The sequence below is a fragment of the Columba livia genome, chromosome 7 (assembly GCF_036013475.1).
Source record: "Columba livia isolate bColLiv1 breed racing homer chromosome 7, bColLiv1.pat.W.v2, whole genome shotgun sequence".
Classification (NCBI taxonomy): domain Eukaryota; kingdom Metazoa; phylum Chordata; class Aves; order Columbiformes; family Columbidae; genus Columba; species Columba livia.
Genome location: NC_088608.1, coordinates 33,755,046 through 33,773,935, shown reverse-complemented (window position 1 = coordinate 33,773,935; position 18,890 = coordinate 33,755,046). Strand labels below are relative to the sequence as shown.

The following is an 18,890-nucleotide window of genomic DNA, read 5'->3' as shown; positions in this document are numbered from 1 at the left end:
ATGCACTGCACTTTAGACAGGACCGAGATGGTCTGGTTGGAGCTACAAAACTGGTTGCTGCCGCTGAGAAGTGGTGTTTTCCCTGGGAAAACTGGGGTTATGCCCTGGTCCTTGGGAAATGCAACCTAAATTGGAAGAGGAATAAACTGGAAGAATGATGAAAGAAAGGGAATGGAGTGAAGGGTAAACAGAGCAAGAATCATGTGTAATGTTTCCCTGAATCTGGGTCTGAAAGACATCTAAATATAACAAATATTGAAAACTTTAATCCTGTCCAGTATAAACAACAACAAAGTATTTTGTTTTCTTTTTTCCTGCCTGGCAGAGAAATAGGAAAAAATTCCTTTTGGATCCCACAGGCAAATTGAGGACAGGGTGAAACCCTGCGCCACATGGTGGCATGGACCTTCTTAACCTTCCAGAATGGAGACTGGACACAGCTCCATTGAGCCTGGCTTCCCAGTTAACACTGGTTCAGCTGGGATGCAGCTGGGAATACCCCAGCATCTGCAGAGCTGCTCTTGCCAGCACAGCCTTGAAGGAGCACAGAACCAAACCCACCCTATATCTTTAGCAGACCCTTCTATGGCTGCAGCTCAAGTCAGAGTTTTCCCCTTACCCCGAAGGAACACGAGGCTGAGGAAACTTGCAGCAGTAACATCTGGCTGCTCTGGACAGCTGTAAGATTTTTAACTGTGTGTGGTTGTCCATGAGAACTGAAAGACCCTACCCCAAAATATGTCAACTCAGGGTTACAATAATGGTGGAGTTTTTCGAGGAGGGCAGTGGAAGTACAGCAGGGACCAGGAAGGGCAGCTGAAACCACAGAGGGGACAGAGCCCTTCCAGGAGGGGCTGAAATGCTGGGGCTGCTCAGGCTGGATGGGATGATGGGGGTTTGCAAAATTGTGATGGCAGTGGGAAAAGCGAACAGGGCAACATTGCTTCCTCGACAGATGCAGGTGGGAGCTGGGGCTGCCAGAGGCATCCGAGGGGAAGGGCAGCAGAGAGAAACAGAGCTCACAGACCACCCAAACCAGCTTCTATTGCTGTGGGAGACTGAGCACTGGACCAGGTGGGCCTTGTGCTGGCGAGGACCACTAAGGTATTTCACATGTTAAGTCCTCAAGCCTGAGGTGGCATCTTTATTTTTGAATGCTAAAGTGTAGAGGTCTTAGTGTTTATTTTCCAAACTTCGCTGATTCTTCATATTTCTTTATGTTTTAAAAACCCACCATGAACTCCTGCAAGGTATTCATAGTACCATTCTGTGGCCAGTTAATCTCCCAGTGTCATATATCTGGGAAACGTCATTCTTCATCCCCTTCCTCATCCTATGACCCCTGAGGCATTGAGCTGTTTAGTACCAAATTCTGTGCTTTGGGGCTGGGCTCTTGTCACCCCAGTCAATAATCAGATGTATGTCCTCCTCGTGCAATCCATGCCTTTGGGTGCCAACATGCAACACATTGATCATCTGCAGAGGGCAGATCCCCAGGGCTGAGCCTGGTTTACTCATGGTAAATACAGAGGACAGAGGCTGCTTTGCAGGGAGGAATTCAGCCTGCAACTAACCCACAGTAAACCTTAAACTCCTCGTGTTATGTGGATAATAAAACCTTCCTTGATAGAAGCAGTACTTAAAAATGCTTGCAAAGACTAAGAGCTAATGTGATACAGCAGAAATGCGGGGGTGGAGGAGGAGCTCCTTAGCTGGTAAAAATGAGGGTGGAATAATAAGAGTTTAGACTCAAAATCTTTTTCTCCTCTCAGCTCAGAAGTTTTGGCTCTTGCAATAGCCTTCCTCCTCCAAGGCCAAGGGTATGTCAAAGAAGGAGCCACCAGCAGAAGCCTGTGACCTGCTATGGACTCAGCTGGGTAAAGAAATCCCTCAAACATGAATGCAGGAATTCAGGGGTCTCCTTGTGTCATCTATTTCTGATGTCCTTGAGCTGATGGTGGGAATGCTACCTTGATATTTCCGGTATATCTGGAGTGGGGAGGAAGAGAGCATTTAAGAACAGATGAATTGCTGCTGTAAAATACAGAACACTGTGAATGAGTGTTTGTAATAGTGCAGATGTTGGCATGTTGATAATGTTGGAAGAAGTTTATAATCCACTTAAACTCCTCATTGCAGTTGGATGAATTCAGGCTTAGAATAAACTACCAGGTAGAGATCAACAGCCAAATGTAGGCTGCTCTTTGATGCACAGTTAGGCTGCAGATTTGCCCTGTGCTGGGCTGCATTTCAGCAGATTGGTCGCTTAGAATAGATTTGGTTCCTTGGTAGGAGAGAAATTCCTGCTTGCAGGCAAAAGCTAATAGCAAGCTCCTAGGCATCAGAAAGAAAACTTCCTGGAAGAGCGGAGTAATTTGGTTTGTACCCCAAAAGCACATGTCCCCTTAGGTCTGGGTCTGAAGGAGCTGCTACTGGTGATGGTGAGAGGCAGGGGGTTTGCAGTGGCACAGTTTGAGGGGGACGAAAGAGTGGCAGGTGGGTGGCAAAATGGTAGTTCTTCCAAATATGTGGCCAAGACACTAAGGATAAACAGTGTTAACAAAGCAGTGAATAAACAAAGGATGTCAATATGACCTGATTTCTATCAGTATTCACCAGTATCGAGTCAGTTCCCTGCCATTTGGCCATGGTTTCCTGTTTATACACCGCTTGCAGAAGAGATAGTCACAACAAAAATTGTAGCAATTGGTGCCAGTGATTTATCTTATTTTTAGGGGTAAAATCAGCCCCCATTTCTGCAAACATGATGGAGTGGTGGAGCTCTCACCACCTGCTGTGATGGGTGATGCCCATCAGTTCCATTTCCCAGGTCCCATCATCTGGTCACATTTTGTTAGGATCTGAAATTGTTCAGTTAATCTAAACAAGGGAAAAAGTGTCATATGCTTAAAAAAAAAAAATACAATAAATTGATTTGCTGTAATTTTTGTAGCTTCTTGTTTGACATCTGATGACAGGCATCTCTGGAGTCAATCTTAGGAACGTATGTACAAAGCTGTTTAAGGGGAAATTCTGCCTTTATCATCTGCAATAATTTATACTCCCAAGGCTGCTTATCTTGTGTTGACTGGTAGGACCCCTGTGTGCAAGCTGAGCTTCTGTAATTAACCTTCTTCCAGAAGACAGATACTTTCAGTACCTCCTTTGGTGTTCTTGATGGGAGAAACCTAGATCAATCAGTCATCGCTCCCCTCTCTCAGCACGGCACGAGGGAACCTGCAGAGATCTTCGAATTTCCCTGCCGAAAACAAGTGAAAGCCTCACGTAGTTTTGGCAGAGGAGACTTAAAAGAAAGAAAGAAGAGAGTCTTTGTGGGATTACGGTGACTCTCAGAAACACTCAGCCTCAGTCCACGGTTGGTAGGACCTGTGGGGAAGACCTTGAAGGGGTGATGTTGATTTTAAGGCATTATCCCACAAAAAACATCTGCTCTGGGTCTCATAGTTGCTCTGTATTTACTAACCCTCAGTGGAGTCTTCATTGCATGAATCTGTCCAGACCTCACAGCATGACCACCATGCGTTCAAAGTGTTTAGTGCTGAGAGACATAATGGGACATGAGGAGTGGGAGGATCCCCAGACCCCTCCCGGCTCTGCGGCTGGTCCATCTCCTCCATCTGCTGTTGTGCAACCCCTCCCGGTCATACCTTCCCTCGGCAGGAGAGGGTGACGTGCTTATGGTTTCTCTTTTTGCCTTTTTCTGTCTGAAAGCTGAATGACATAGGTGGTAAACCAAAGATGTTACAGAACAGGAATGAGCACAAAACTTGGTTTAAAAAAGTAAGAACAGATGGTCATATGGGTCCCTTTCTTGAAAATGAGAACTGCCACAAAGTTTGGCAATACTTTTCATTGGAACAGTGAGTATTTTACTTTAAAAAGTGAGTTATTTGGTGAGATCTGCAGTATGTTTTCTAGCATAGCCTATGTTTTGTTTACCTTTGTGTCAATCTAGTGAGGATTTTTACTCTATTTTAGTGGCATATAAAGAATTTCCTGTTTGTTTATATTTTAGGGAACTTGATGAGTATTTCCATATAAAGAAGAAGGTCTGAAACAGAAGGTTTATCTCAGGAAGGAGAAAATTTTCCAGGGTGCTCTGAGATGATTCTATGCACTCAACCACAGAGATATTGGCTTATGGAAGCGCTGATGGCCAGATATGGAGACAGGCCAGGTGATGCTCTTTCTGCTGGAGCAACCACGCTGCTGCTCATCTGAACACAAAAAGTCAAACCTTATCCCTGCCAAGTGGCTTTGACAACGGTATCATTAATCCATACCTCAAACAATTAGCATTGTGTTATTGCGAGGCGTAGCTTTGACAGGGCCATTTATGAAAGTCTAAATCTGGAGAGAAGAAAGCAGCAGAGCTGTCAAGCCACCCCAGTTCCTGTTTGTTCCACAACAAGAGCCAAGGTTATGGCTTGAACAATGGATTAGCTAATGTATTACAAGCACGGAAAGCCCTGCAAAAATGAGGGAAGAAGAGGTTTCCCTCGTGTCTTAAGAACTCCTGATGTGGGGCTGCTGGGCAAGGCAAAAGGCAGGCAGAATTCACCTTCACCAAGGAAGGCTTTGAAAAATTGAGGACAGCTTGTAGGAAGGTTTGAGAAAAAAAGACCCAGAGGGATGCTCGTCCTCAGCTGCTTTGAGAGTCACTGGTCCATGCAGTCAGTAGGTCAGACCAACTTCAGCTGTTAATGCCTGAACTCTCCCCAAAGTGACTCCTTGTTCTTGCTTATGCCTCGGCTTATGATAATCATTTCAGTTTGGTTTTGTACAGCATAATTACTTTGCTCTGCGGAAACAATGCCTGAAACCACTGCAAAAGGGCTGGAGTTAACAAGTTTCTGGAGCGAGGGTTTCTGAATCATCATGACAACCCCTGAATCCCAAGAGATGCACTTACTTTTTGGGGCTCGTTCTGCTTTGTGCCTCAGGTAAGGATAGTTCTCAAATCTGTCCCTGCTCCTGGCCTCTCAACCAGCATCTCTGCTGTATTTCACCTCACTGAGACCAGATGCAATGGTGGGGGCAAGTCTAAAAGCCAGAGCACAGCTCTGAGTTAAGCTTGGGATCAGTATCCTTGTGGCCGCAAGGCTGAAGTTCAAAGGTCTGTCTCTTTGTTTGGTATATGCTGTGTTAAATTGTCAAGTTTTATCTATTTCTGCTACCCCAGCAGCTGCAGTGTGTGTAAAATACTCACAGCTCAGCCAGCCTTGGGCTGGAAATGCAACAAAAGCGGAGGCCTGCAGCCTTTTTCATGTAAATGTTTGTTCAGGATGTAATTGTCTCACCAACCTAACTTAAATTGGTTTAAAGGTTTGCAGTTACATGCCTTTGACAGTTCCAGCCATGCCCAGCTTGTTCTGGCATTCATGGGCTCATCACATGAATTTTTACTGTCGAACACAGCTTTTTTGGTTTTATTGCTTAACATCAGTTAATAGGAACTTAAGATGAAGTAATTTCCTTTTTATTTTGTTACTCAGTCTCTGCTGATCAATGTGAGATGAGATCACCTGAATTTTATTTGGAGGGGATCAAAAGAAAAACTGACAACATCTACCCAGGGCTTTTTTTTCCACTTCTTCTTTGAACAGGGTGAGATTTCTGCAGAACAATTAACATTCATTTGCTAAGTGTTTTTGCAAGCAAGTTTACAAGAACTGCAAATACTCCAGGACTATGGTGGTTCATTTTCTACTCCTCACGTAAGTTTAGCCCCTAATCCTGCAGGTTTTATGTACATGTTCAAGGCTCAACTCATGCTAAGGCAATTGAAAGATTGCATGCCTGAAGCTGAACATATCTCCAAACCTCTCTAGGGTGGAGGTGCGGAGATATAAGAGATCTTAAGCTTTTTGAAAATGCTGTTGTACCACAGCTTAAAAATAGAGGCTGTTTAGATCTTTCAAGGTGTCATGCAAGGGATTTAAGTTTGAGGTGAGGAGCTTGAAAATATCACCGTCCCAGTAGATAAAGTGTGTCGCTGATACTGGCCTTCCACTTAGATAACACAAGGAAGCTGACGCCTCCAGGACAGCATTGTTTCATGTCAAACCATCTGCGGGCAGAGCAAAGGCGATAGCAGGGCTGTTGATTTATGAAGTGGTGGCTGAGTTCCCAACCAGAAGCAGCAGAGATGTTTTGCGTTTGAAATATGATGGCTGGGAGGCGTGCGGTCTGCCTGGAGCCTGTACGTGTGCTGGGTTTCTCAAGCATAGTGAAAGTCACCCGCTGATTTTGGGACATTGAATGGGTTTCTCTTGCCTCTTCCCAGCTGCCTGTTTTTTGTGTGAGCTGTAGGCACAGGATGGCAATAAGACCTGTCTCCTTCTGTTGAGTTTTGCGTGAAGTTAGCCAATACATTCAGTAATGATTAAGGGAAGACAAGCAGATGTACATAGGCTTTGCCTAGGAAACAAAGCTAAAAGTGGAATTACTCCTTCCCAACAAGTTAATGGACTTCAAAGAACAAACCAGGGCTTGGGCTGTGGAAAAGATTGGCAAAGGATGGAGAGAAGAGATAAATTTAGCAGGATGGGACAAGCCAACCTGAAGACCCCCTCCCACATCACAGATATAGCCCCTTGGGGTCATTCACTGGGAAAGTCTCTGCTTAATTACAACCTAATTGCTGCTCTGGGTTCAGTTCTCATGCCTTTTGAAGGCATCTTGAGACTGGCCAGTGGAAAACTGCCCTAAAACATGTTTTTTTAAGATAGTGGGATAAGCCAAAGGAAATATGCCAGGGAGTCATGGGTATGATTGGAGCCTATCAAGATGCAGGGATGAGGAAACGCATATCTTGTTCCCTCAAGTGGGAAGAGTTAACTGCATGTGAACATGAGCATTGTAACTCCTGAAAATAGTCATGGGGACAGCAGCAGCAGCAAGCACAGATATAATTTAACCCTTCTCCTTTTATCCTTCATACTTCAGAGCAAAGGAACTTCTGCTGCAGGGGTCACCAAGTCAGAGGCAGAGTACTGGAGTTGTTTAGGAATGACCTTTCACAATACTAAAAAATTTTGTTTGAAAATCTAATATTAGAAGAATACGATGCACAAATTAGGATTTAATGCAAAGTTATAAACTTGATACAAATGAAAAATTCATCCAGGGGACCTGGAAGAAACAATAGCTAATAATTAAACAAGAATTATGATAGATAACTGCTTTAGTAAATCAGTGTCTTTGAGGGGAACACACAGAAGGTGGGCAAAGGCATCTTTAGTTGGCTGTCCAGCTTGTGGAGAAAGATTCAAAGGGGACAAATGACCAGGGCTGCCCAAGGTTTGAGGCAAGAGGATCCCACCAGGATCACCCAAAGCACCATGCAGCCCACTGAGGACACCAGGGCAAGGCAGCGGCTCAGGCCCCAGAGTTGGTGCATTAATAAAATATCACCCTTGTTCAAGGTTACAGTGTGAGTTGATTGCTTCTGATTAGGGATTTGTATTCAGTTGTGACATCCTGCAATTTTTATTACCTTTATGGTAATAATTGCAAATAATAAAATGACAAACTATTGTAATTAAAATTTAATTAATTACAAATCCATTACTTTTAAGTTTATTCATGGTAGGGACAATGATACTGAAAACAATTCATTAGAGCACTTGATATGTAAATTGTGAAGTGAAGCATTAATAACAGGCAGCTCATGTATTCACTTTTTGCATAGTAGTAGAGAATTTGTTTAAGGAAAGGCAGCTCCCTTGGATGATTTTAACTGCTTACCTTAGGGAGCAGAGAAATACCGGATACTCTCGAGCTGAAATTATTCCCAAAGTGAGGTTCTGCGTCCTCTAAAGCAAAATGCTAAGCAAGCAAAAAGAAGAGAGATCCCTGCCCAGGCTTGCTACTGTGCATGGATAATCACTTTAACAGCCACAGGGAGACGTGGCAATCCTGTAGAGAGGCGGGATTTAATTTAAGGGAGGCCATTCCTCTTCTCCCAGTCCGTATGTTTTACTCCTGATGGGTGACCCTACGTATACAGTGCTCAGGAAAAGGGTCAACATCGCTCTTGTAACACCAAGCAAGCAACGAGTCTTTCACTCCAGCTATAAACACCTCCTTGCTTCCTCCAAAACCTCTTAACTTTCTATCCTGCTGACCTGGCGCTTCTCTGGTGAGGCAGCAAACCTCTTAGCCTGGCTCTTTAAACTGAAATAATCTCATTTGCAATGGTCTATTTGTCTTCAGCTTTTGCTGACTTAATTCAACATAACAAGCCAAGCTGGAATCCGCTTCCCCCGGATAACCCGAGCACAGAACACTGCACATCACTGCAGTAAAAAATGGTCCATGTCGGGTACAGGATGCTAATTGCACACCCATATCATGCCATCCACACTGAGAAAGCCTCGTCCTTGGTCCTGGAGGAGCTTCTTCTGCAGCAAAGGTGCCTGATGCAACATCTCCACGTCATCCCCTTATCCCCAGGCAGTGGGGATGAGCTGTTGCTGCTGGGACAGGCCACATGCTGCAGTCAAATGGCACATGAGTATTTTATTTGCCTTATTTTCTGCATGGGAATGGGCTGCAGTCTTAACACAGAAAAGCAAAAAGGCTTTAGAAATGTACAGAAAAATGTCCAGGGATGGTCAGGTCTGCAAGGTCTTGCTGTGGGAAGCAAGGTGTGCTGAGGGATGTGTCTCTGCTGAGAGCATCTTTTCCCAGCAAATCTCTCACATTTAGCAGCTTTGGCCACCTCCTTCCAACAGCCTGGGGCATACTGGCCTGGTGCAGGTCAGCACAAAGTTTTTAATTTTTTTTAACTCTAATACTGTTTTCAGGTGGAGGCATCAATGCCATGTTGGGAAGTACAAAATATTTGCTTCCTGCCAAAGGGAGCCAGCAGTTTACAGCAGCACCCTCTGTGTTCCCAGTTGTCTGCAACCCGTGTGTAATTTTATCTCACTTTTGCGAGCCAGTGAAAGAAGCAGCTTTTCTGTCAAGGGGCAAGGCATGAACAAAGGGGAGACGTGATCAGACAGAACGGCACCTCCAGCTTGGACAAGGAGAGCCTAAAGCAGGGAGGCACACCCAAGGTTAATAACGTGTTGCTCCACCAGCTTCTATCTAATCTTGGAAAACGTCCTCTGCTGCAAAGAAAAATGGGAAAGTGATTATGTGACTTGAAATAAGGTCTTGCTCTACTGTCTAGACAGCTTTAAAAAACATCAAGCTAGGGTGTTCCTATTTATGAAAAACGCAGCTGTATTTCTGCCTTCCTCGAGCGAGAGAAGAAAGCAGTGCACTTGAGGTCATTTGGCTGCAATGCGCTCACTGAGCCTGTCCATGGGAATTTATTCCTCACTTTCTTTCTTTATTTGTTTTATTCTTCATGCTGCATGGCTTGTGCTTCCAACCTGCCGCCTCTAGTGCTTTTGGTCTCTGTCCTTGGCAGGGGCGAGGAGGGAACCGGCTGCTGCCTGCACCAGGATGCACTGTCTGAACAAGCATCCCTGCAAGGGTCTGCAAGCCAGAATGGCTGCTGGGTGCAAACCCCAGATTTTTTGTTACATTAATACAGGGTGTTTTGAAAAGATGGACCTGATTTCAAAGCATGGTGATTTCAAATTGGGTCTATATTTTCAAAACACCCTGTGTTGCAGTAGGGATGATTGCCCAGAGCAAAACTGCAGGCAACCTCCCGGTCCTTGGTAGAGTCTCTTATAGACTCTCTCTTAAATTGGAAGCATTTCATTTGCCCTAAATGCAACCTTGGCAATTCCCAACTTTTTTTTTTTCCCCATAGCAAATTTTTCAGAAGGTTTGACTTTTTTTTTCTGGTGGGATCTAGGGAGGTGGAAACTGATGCCCAAATCAGCTGGGCAGTATTTTCAGCAGTGCCCAGCACCAGCAGAAGCCCTGCTGCTCAACATCCCCTGCTAATGGGACACAGCACCACATCGCTGCTAAAGTTCAACCCTGGATGGTCTGAAAAAAAAAACCCTATTGATCATGAAGCTGTGTCCTACAAAAGAGGGAAATGGGTCAGCAGATATGTTAATCCCAGCTTGATCTAAAGTCTTCAGGACAGGTGGCAACCTTCATTTAATGGAACAATGAGATCATTAGGAATTTGTAATGAACTGTACCACAGCCATGAAAGTAGGTCGCCCTTACCCCAGGAACACTTCAAAATGAGTCTGTCCCCATTCATGTGCAGCAGCAGAGATGGCCAGTGGCAGACTGACAGCTCTATCTTGGGATTTGCTAACCAGACAATTTTAGGAACAAAAGAAGGCAAATGCTACGGACATAAAATGAGTTATGTTATCCCAAGTAATAAGATGAATTTAAAAATGGGCTGATTCAGTTTGTATTGAGTCTCACCAGCCACAGGCTGTAGCCCTGCTGCCCTGGATGAGCTAGGAGTGTGGTCACTTTGGGAAGAACCAGAGTCCTCGGCCAGGGATGGTAACCAGCCAGGAGGAAAAAGAGGATTGAGAGATTTGTGCACCTCTGGGCATCACATAAGTAATGCTGTTTCCACATCCTGAAAGCTTCCCAAAAGGTCTCTCCTCACTGTTGCACTCTCCAGCCGTACAGCAAGACATGGGACCTTCATCATTGAGCTTGACCCTTTCAGATGCTTTCTCTGCTGCCCTCAGGGCTGAACCTTTGGTGCTTCTGGGGTTGTGTGGTACTGCTCCTGTGTGGGGACAACTGCATAGGTAGCCCAGACCCAAGGAAAAAAGGAATCACCCCATGGCCCTTCTGTTATGATGTCCAGCCCACTCCCAGTGCAGAACTGGCTGATAGCTGGCAGAGTTTGATAAAATGGAGGTCTCCCATGCCAGGACACCCAGAGCAGGCCTTCAGCCCTGCACAAAGTCTCAAGCCTTGCAAGTCAAATATGCTGCATCTTAGTAAACCATCTATGAACTTTCCTGCTCCCATTGACCCCTGTTGGTGCAAACCAAGTACTTACGGTAGGACTATAAATTTGAAAAGTTTACTTTTCTTCCCTCCATCTCATTTTACCCTCAAATCCTGACATTCCTACCATCCTGTGTAACTTCATTAACCATGAAGCAAGCCGTCTGCATCCCTGCGGGAGCAGAACAGGCAGGCTGGGGTGTGGGGAGGAGAAAGGTTTACTCAGCTAGCAAAAGCCCCAGGCTGAAGATAGGAAAGGTTAAGAAAATATTTTGCTGAAGATGCAAAAAGCAATAGTGGGGTTTGGAGGGTTATTTAATTTTTTTAAGGGGTATTTGAAGCAAACACTTTATAAATATTTATACACAAGAAACTGTGCTAAAATAACACTTGGGGGCTGGTTTGAACTCCTCCAGGAAACTGAGGTAGTGCACAGTCACCATGTGGACCTTGTGTGCTGCTACATTTGTAGGAACAGGGTTCAGCCATTGTCTCTATCAACTATAGCTTTTGCCATTGCACCACCATGCTTGCCTGATGCTGGGTGGTGGTGGGCACCTGAGTAACCAGCCATCCCCAGCTCAGTCCAACGTGCTCTGGTCAGCTGGTGGCCTACTTGCCCTGACCCACTTAACCCACCAGTGCTTCCCAGCATGGACCTTTAAGTACAGCTCGGTGTGCTGGGACAACTTCAAAATGCAGCAAAACTCCCTCTTTTCCGTGCACATCAGCCCCAGAGAGGAGCTGGCAAGCATGTGTGTTAGTAACCATCGCCTTCATGGGAGAGGGGAGCTAACTGTCCTCATGCTCCCCCTAATTAAGGAAAGAGCAGCCCATTTCCCCTCCTAATTGTTTTTTCAGATTCACTGTTTCCGCTCCAGCTTGTCTACACCTGAGATGTTAGTCCCATAAATTTAGCAGAAGGCCCCATAGTCTTGACTCGCAGCCCCACGAGAGGCTATTTAAAACCCAGCTGGTACCACTGAAAACTGTCATCACCCCCCCATGAGCACACCAGGGGAGCAGGTGTGCTGTGACTGGCCATGGGACTAAAAGAGCAGAAATGCTCCTTGAACCCTTCCTCCCCTCCACAGCTGGAGGTGGTTGTCCATGTCCTCTCTCTCTGGGCACAGGTGTCTGTAGTCTTTGCCAACACACAGAGCTTCAACAGTCAAGATGGGAGGGCTCCTTCCTCTTCCCCTCCCTGTTTTGCTCTTTTCACTTACATTTTCCATGCCTCTTCTGCACACAGCTCCAGGCTTTCTTTCCATATGTGCTCCAGCATTGTCTGAGTTGCTTCACAAGGACTTTCTGCTCATACCCTGCCATATGTAGTCTGGGGTTCATTTGCTGGAAGAAGGGGAAGGAATCAGAAAACAGTTCAGGTCACCTCCTCCCTCACCATCTCCCTCCAAAAAACAGATCTAGAGAATGAGCTTGTGGAGGACTGTGAAGATCTGTGGTCCTGGTGGTGCTTGGTGAGGGAGAGCATCTCCTGAGAAGGCCAAACTTGTCCACTGGCAGTACACCCAGCCAGGCTCCTCCGTCTCAAGTGACCTGGCTTTGGGGAGAAAAAGGGACACTGGGTGCTGAAATGTTCTGGGGAGACACATGGGAGTGAAAAGGAAAATGAGCTTGGGAACTGTTAGAGAGAGATGGATGAAATTCCCCTCATTAGAATGGCTGATTTCTTTGTGTTGCTCAGGAAAGTAAATGGGTACCCTAAACGGTTACTCAGTCTAGCCATGGTTCTTGTGTGACTGAATTACTAAAAAATAGTTTTTATTTTGGGGAAGACTAGAGAAGCTTGTCCTTGGCTGGGACTAAGGCAGGAAGACGACCCCACGATAATGCCAGTCCCTTGGCCCCAGTCTTCCTATCCACTCTCAGTTTTGAGCACTTAAATAAATGTAATATCCATCTTGCTATGTAATGCAAACATTGCACCACGCCAGGCAGCTGATAAGAAATCACCTCTTACTTTTAATGAGGAAACTTGACATAACCTTCAAGAGTGTGCAGGAAAAAGGAAAACATTTCAAAGAGTGCCTGCAATGGAACATTTCTGGTACTTGAAAAGGCACAAAGCAAGTATGGTTCGTGTCAGTAAACATTTTCAACTTCCTTTTTTAAAAAAGGATAACAACTGTAAAAATTAAAGCAAAAGATAAAAACTTTCTGTAAATGTAGAATGACTCAAAGAGCAGTTTGGTCTTGAAAAATGTTTTTATCCACTTTAGCAGCAAAGCAAGAGTAAGGTTTGGGGTTTTTTTTTGCATCATGAGTTATCTTTAAATATCCTGAGTAATCAAAAGCAGCAAGCCATCAGTAGTGTTTCACCTGGTCCAAGGAGAGCTGGTGACATTGCAGTGGTTATTGAGGTCCAGCCAGAAATGCAGGTCCTGACGTTTGATGGACTTCTGCTGGACGCTACCCATGCTTCCAGGCAACGGTTGTATTGTTGGATTCTTTCCCACTGTTCTCAACAAACTGTGCACTCAGCTGAGAGGATGGTATTGTTGGATTATTTAGAGGTCTCCATTTGAAGTTCTGGTGTCTAAATGGAGATTTTTGTTGAAAAGAGAGAACTAAACCACCAGCACAAGCACTGGAGTGCCATGATTTCTTGGGAGCTCTCCAAGGTTTGCTTGGAGCCACCAGGTCCAACCTTTGACCAACTCTTGACCATTAGGCCTGAGGTCCTCACTAGTTCCTCTTGTAGACATGAGGGCTTATATCTAAAAGCAGTAGAATGATTTCAGTTTGCTATTTTGAGCTTTAAAATTGTGTGTATAAAAAGGAAATAACACTGGAGGATATTTTTACAAATATGATAAATAGGCAGCATTGATTACTTATGTCTTTCTGCTAGAGTCTTCAGTAGCATCTGATTTTTGTCCTGTCGTGGTAACATAGTGTCACAGTAATAAAGCTTACATCTCCAAGAAGATAAAAAGATCGTGGCGGCCTTGTTGGTGAATCAGAAGGTCTGGATTTGAATCACACCTTGCTAGAAACCTCCTGTACCATCCTCAAAAGTAACCTCTTATCTTCCTTTTGATTTCTTCACCCGGACAGCCAAATTATTGTTGCTTCATTTTCAGTGAAGGTCCCTGAGACACACAGAGAAGACAAGCTGTTATTCTACAGCTTTGCCACTCACGGTGGTTGGAAAGACAATAAAAACTCAGTCATACAATACAGACCTTAAGGAGGATGGGAAGAGTTTTATAACAGGCAATGCTGATATATGTAGTGCTAAAGCTACTTCCAGAGCACACATACCAGAGGGAAACACAAGTTGTTTAGCTCATGTGAAATTGGCAGGTTCTTAATATTGTTGCTGAAGTGTGTTTCCTCTTTGCATGCACACGGAGACTTAGAGCGATGCTATCTTACCTTCTTTTGCGTTCTGGCAGTCCTCCTGCTAAATCAGCCCCTTTGTAAAGATAAAAATTGGCAGCAGACTCCAACAGCTAGTTTGCTGGTGTGGTAGGAGTGGGTGTCCAGGGCTGTTTTTTCTCATTTCTGTTTGGTTGCCTCCAACTTAGTCTAATCCCCTGCAATCATTTTGACTCTCCTCTGACTTGAGAAGATGTTGGGTGATGCCCATTTTCCTTCATCTAAATGGTTTCCTATTGTTCATCTTGTTCATTTATTCCAATGTTAATCAGGAGTAGTGGGGAGAACTGTAGGAGATGTTGGCAGAGCTGGAGTTATCATTCACTGTAGAGATGGATGTAGTGGACTACCTGAGTAGGTGGCCAAGCCAAACTGGAAATTCCTTGGTTTCTTTGCAAGAAAATGAGAAAAACAAAAACCTTTCATTTAAGTAAGTTACTCAAAACTTTCTGTGCAACCTGGAGTAAACCTTTTGAGTTTTCCTTTAATAGTATGTCATTTTGAGAATAAAAAACTTTTGAAAATATAACCATCAGTGTTTCCAGTTCCCCAAGAATGTGTTTCCCTTTATAACACGCAACTGACTGACAATTTCAACTCAAATGCATGAATACATTTCATCTCCAAATCATATTTTTCCAGCAAAGTTACAATTTTCTGAAAATAGTTTGACTTATGCCTTATTTTTTACATATGCTACACATTTCGGAAGCCAGCTTCTCCAATAGTCTCTAGGTTTCTTCAGATCTTGAGCAGTGTGCTATGCATTCTGGAAGTAAAGCCTGGTTATGTTTCTGCACAGATAGCAGTGAGATTTAATATAAATTCATAATTTATAGGACATTTTTATGGTTCTGTTTGACACTTTTGATGTCAATGGGAATTCTTCTTCCTCAGTGGGCATTCTGGATGAAAACCTTAAAAAAATACATTGCATATTTATTTTTAAATGTTCACATCTGGGGACATGTAGTCAAATGTAGCGTAGATGTGTGTTTTATTAACCAGATGGTAATGTCTTATTTACATTTCCCATATAAAACCATCTGCGTTTGAACTGGGGAGATGCTGTCTCTTGCTGCAGTTGGGAGTTTGGCTGCAGGGGGTGTAGCATCACTTTTGGTAGCATCAAATTTTCCTCTCTCATCAGAGCTGAATACGTAACACTAGTTTTATTTAACCTTGTTTTAATTAGGGGGTTATAAAACTGCAGTTAGCTCTTTCTGCATCGGTTAGCTGGCACTCTGGATTTTGCTGCCTTTAAACCAAACTGAAATCTCTTGCCTTGTCTTCCCTTGATACTGAACTTGCATTTTGCCTCCTCTCTTCATCCCATGGTTCCTGCATGTTGCCTTCTCCACCACTGAATAATTCCTCTTCCTCCTTGGTGTGAAATCCTGGCTCAGCTGAAGTCAATTAAAGTCTTGACATCAGCTTCAACAAGGTCAGGATTTCTCCCTGAGTGTTTATTTTCTTAAAGCACTCATAGCCTGTTACTCTGTCCAGCCTTTCCTTGAGCCAAATTCAACACCCACATCTCCTCCATGTCTGTTGCTCTTGTATGAACTCTCTCCAAATTATAGTGTTGGGTGCCCAGAAAAGACCATGCTATTTCAGGTGTTGTCTAACTAGTAAACTCATGGCAACACTATTTTTTTTGCTATTGGCTTCACTAACTTTTTATTTTCCCCTCTGTTTTCCTTGTTTTACTGGCATATTGTGTTGCATTTTCATATCATTAATAAAGATGTAAAAAAAAAAAATCAGACCTAACACTGACCTCCCAGTGGAATCCACCACCTCTGCCAACAGTATACTCTATTGGTTGCCTTTTTTGCTTTTTCTCCCACCTAGTTCTTAGCCTTCAAGGACCATTCCCATCCAAGCCACTTTGAATTAATCTTGTGTGATGTGAAAAGACACCATATTGAAGGCTTCGCCACGGTAAAAATCAGATACATGTGGGAAGCAGATGTTATCTTCTATGAAAATTTTCATAATCTGAAAAGGAATTTGAAGGGAGAAATGTTTCACTTCTTTGTCAAAATGGACTATCAGATTTGCACACAGTGATTTATTTTCAATGAGGAAAAAATAATTCACTGATAAAAGTTGTCTGAATTACATTTTTAATGTTAATTTGAATTATCCAAGCTTATGCAAAACTTACATGAAAAAGCCAAAATACTCAGATAAAATCAAGCCTGTAAACTCTGATAAAATCAAGCTGTACTGACACAATGCTCTCAAAAAGCAAGGTAGCTCCACAGAACATCATTTCCCAGTAGAAAACTTTCTGATGAGAACAGTATTGACTAGCATTGATAGCCTACGATATGTAATTTCTTCCCCCAACCCAATGAGTACCTCTTATTTCCTGGAAAAAGAAATACAAAACCGAACAGGTTTGCAAAGCTGTGCAGCATTTCTCATCTCAAGGATTTTGTTGTTTTCAAATCTGCTACAGAAAATATGAATATCTTCAGGAAGGAGGGGGTACAAACCAGGCTACAACTGTCCAATGTTCAGCATGAAGCATGTTTTCTTGGGGCTTTCCCATCTCATGGACTTTGTGTTTTGGAATAATTCAAGATTCACTGTGTCTTTCAGGAAGGGGGTTGTGCTGGGAATCTCAGTCAGGATCAAAGCAGCCCGTTTGCTTTGGCAAGTGTGGCATGAGCATAGTTAGATGAGCAGCTGACCACCACCTTCGCTCCATGTATGGATGGTCCTGGCCATTTACCTTGGGTGATGGCCAGCAGTTCCTGCTAGACTCATGTTACAGGGCTGTGATTGAACTCACCTCCATCATCCCAAGCATCCAGATGTGTCACGTGCACACACACCGCATTATGGATGCTGTATATTGGCTGCAGCTGAGATAAATATTATTTCTATATCATGATGAGGGTGAAATAATATCTCTGGAGGATTTGGAAGAGAGATGGAAGAGACTCAGTTTGTCACAGTGTGCCCTTGGGCTACTTTTCTTTTTTATTTCCTGAAAACAGGAGGAGAAAACCCAGCCTGCTAACAAAGGGGGTTTCAACTCTGACTTGGACCCTAGTCAGGAAAACAGAGCACATTGTTTGTGATGGCAGTCTCCACCAAAACGGCTCATGGGACAAGTTAAGGAAATTCAGTCTCTCTGAAGATGAAAGGTCTGTATGCTTTCTTCCCTTGCCCCTGCCAGTTCCCACACATGCCTTGCTCTGCTTGCTGCAGCCACATCATCTGCAAGGCAAGGAGAGGCTCCAAGTATGGTTACCAACAATGGTTTGGCACTGAGGTGTTCATAGCTGATGACAAAATGTCCTTTGGTGGACATTTAGGCTGGGTGCATGTTTGGGTAAGTGCTTCTGAGGAGAGGACCCAACACTGGGTGTGACAAGGCTGAGTGAGATGTGAGAAATCTGGTTGGAGGTGCTGGTGACCAAAGGGCTGCTCTGAGGATTGGTTTCCCAGGCTGGATGGCAGGGTGCAGAGGGACATAGAACAACCACAGTGGACCTCAGGAGAGCTGGGCTCAGATTGGCATTGCAGCCCAGGCATCTTTGCAGACCTTGAGCCTTATTCAACATGGCAAAGTGACAGCAGCACAGCTGTGATGCTTTAATTCAGCTAACATGAGGAACACCTGCTTTAGTGACCTAAAAGCCTGTGATGTACGTGATGCAAACTCTTGTTCCATCTGCTAGCCGGCATAAGACAGGATGAGCAGTGCAGTCCCTAAAATGCTTAAGCTCTGGGGAAGAGGAGGAAAGCATTCAGGGATGTTATTTCTCAGCAGCCAGCTTCAGACACACTATTCGAGAACTTGTAGTCTCCATAGCCCTGTATAATATCAATGGCCCTGTGTGTTACCTGAATTACCTGTCTGCCTACCCTGCAGCCTATGAAAGGCACTCTGGCATTATCCCCTTGGGAGGACGTGGGACCACACACACCCCAGGTGCTTACAGGAGAGGCAAGTAGCTACTTGTGCACCATAGCTCCTCTTGAATCCTACCTAGCTGCTAATCCCCGAAGCTCCAAACCAGGATAACATTTCCCTTCACTATTAGGATGGCTGCCTGCCCCCCTCCCCAGCTCTGAAGAGTTTACAGCTGCTCAGCTGTGGTTTATGCAGAGCCTGACACTGGGGGTCCTCAGCCTGGAGGGCAGAGCAGGAAAATACAGATTTAACCAATTTAATTGGTTAAACCCCTTCCATAAATTAAAAGTTCAGGCTCTTAGCTCATGTTTTTAAACTCTAACCACATCTGGTTTCATCACTAAAGAGTCATGCTTTAGTAGGAAAACTACAATAACGTCAGAATCCTATCTAATATAGAAAAAAAGAGAGTGCATGGAGGGAGCCTGAGGTGGGTTTTGATCATATTTCTTACCCCATACCTGGCACTGTGTGATGTTGAACCATGCTGTAGGAGGGCAATGCTGCCAGGGTCCCCATCACTGCTGCGGAATCACCTGTCACTGCCCAGGCTCTGTGTGTCCCCAGCTCTGCCCCATGCACGATGTGCAGAAGATGCACAACCTGGGGTATCCCAGCCCTGTGGTCATGG

At 44.3% G+C, this 18,890-nt stretch overlaps 2 long non-coding RNA genes across 2 annotated transcripts in view; one reads left to right on the top strand and one right to left on the bottom strand.

Annotated features, from left to right (window-relative positions):
• Positions 1 to 18,890, top strand: part of LOC135579879 (uncharacterized) — a 75,729-nt gene that overhangs the window by 40,414 nt on the left and 16,425 nt on the right. Inside the window, exon 9 of the long non-coding RNA XR_010473747.1 lies at positions 17,337 to 17,486. This is a non-coding gene — a long non-coding RNA (uncharacterized LOC135579879). The remainder of the gene's footprint in view (positions 1 to 17,336; positions 17,487 to 18,890) is intronic.
• LOC110358217 (uncharacterized) lies at positions 8,444 to 13,357 on the bottom strand. The gene is made up of 3 exons (XR_002412404.2): positions 13,264 to 13,357; positions 12,150 to 12,273; positions 8,444 to 9,140 (listed from the first exon to the last, which is right to left on the bottom strand). It is a non-coding gene; the product is annotated as an uncharacterized LOC110358217 (long non-coding RNA).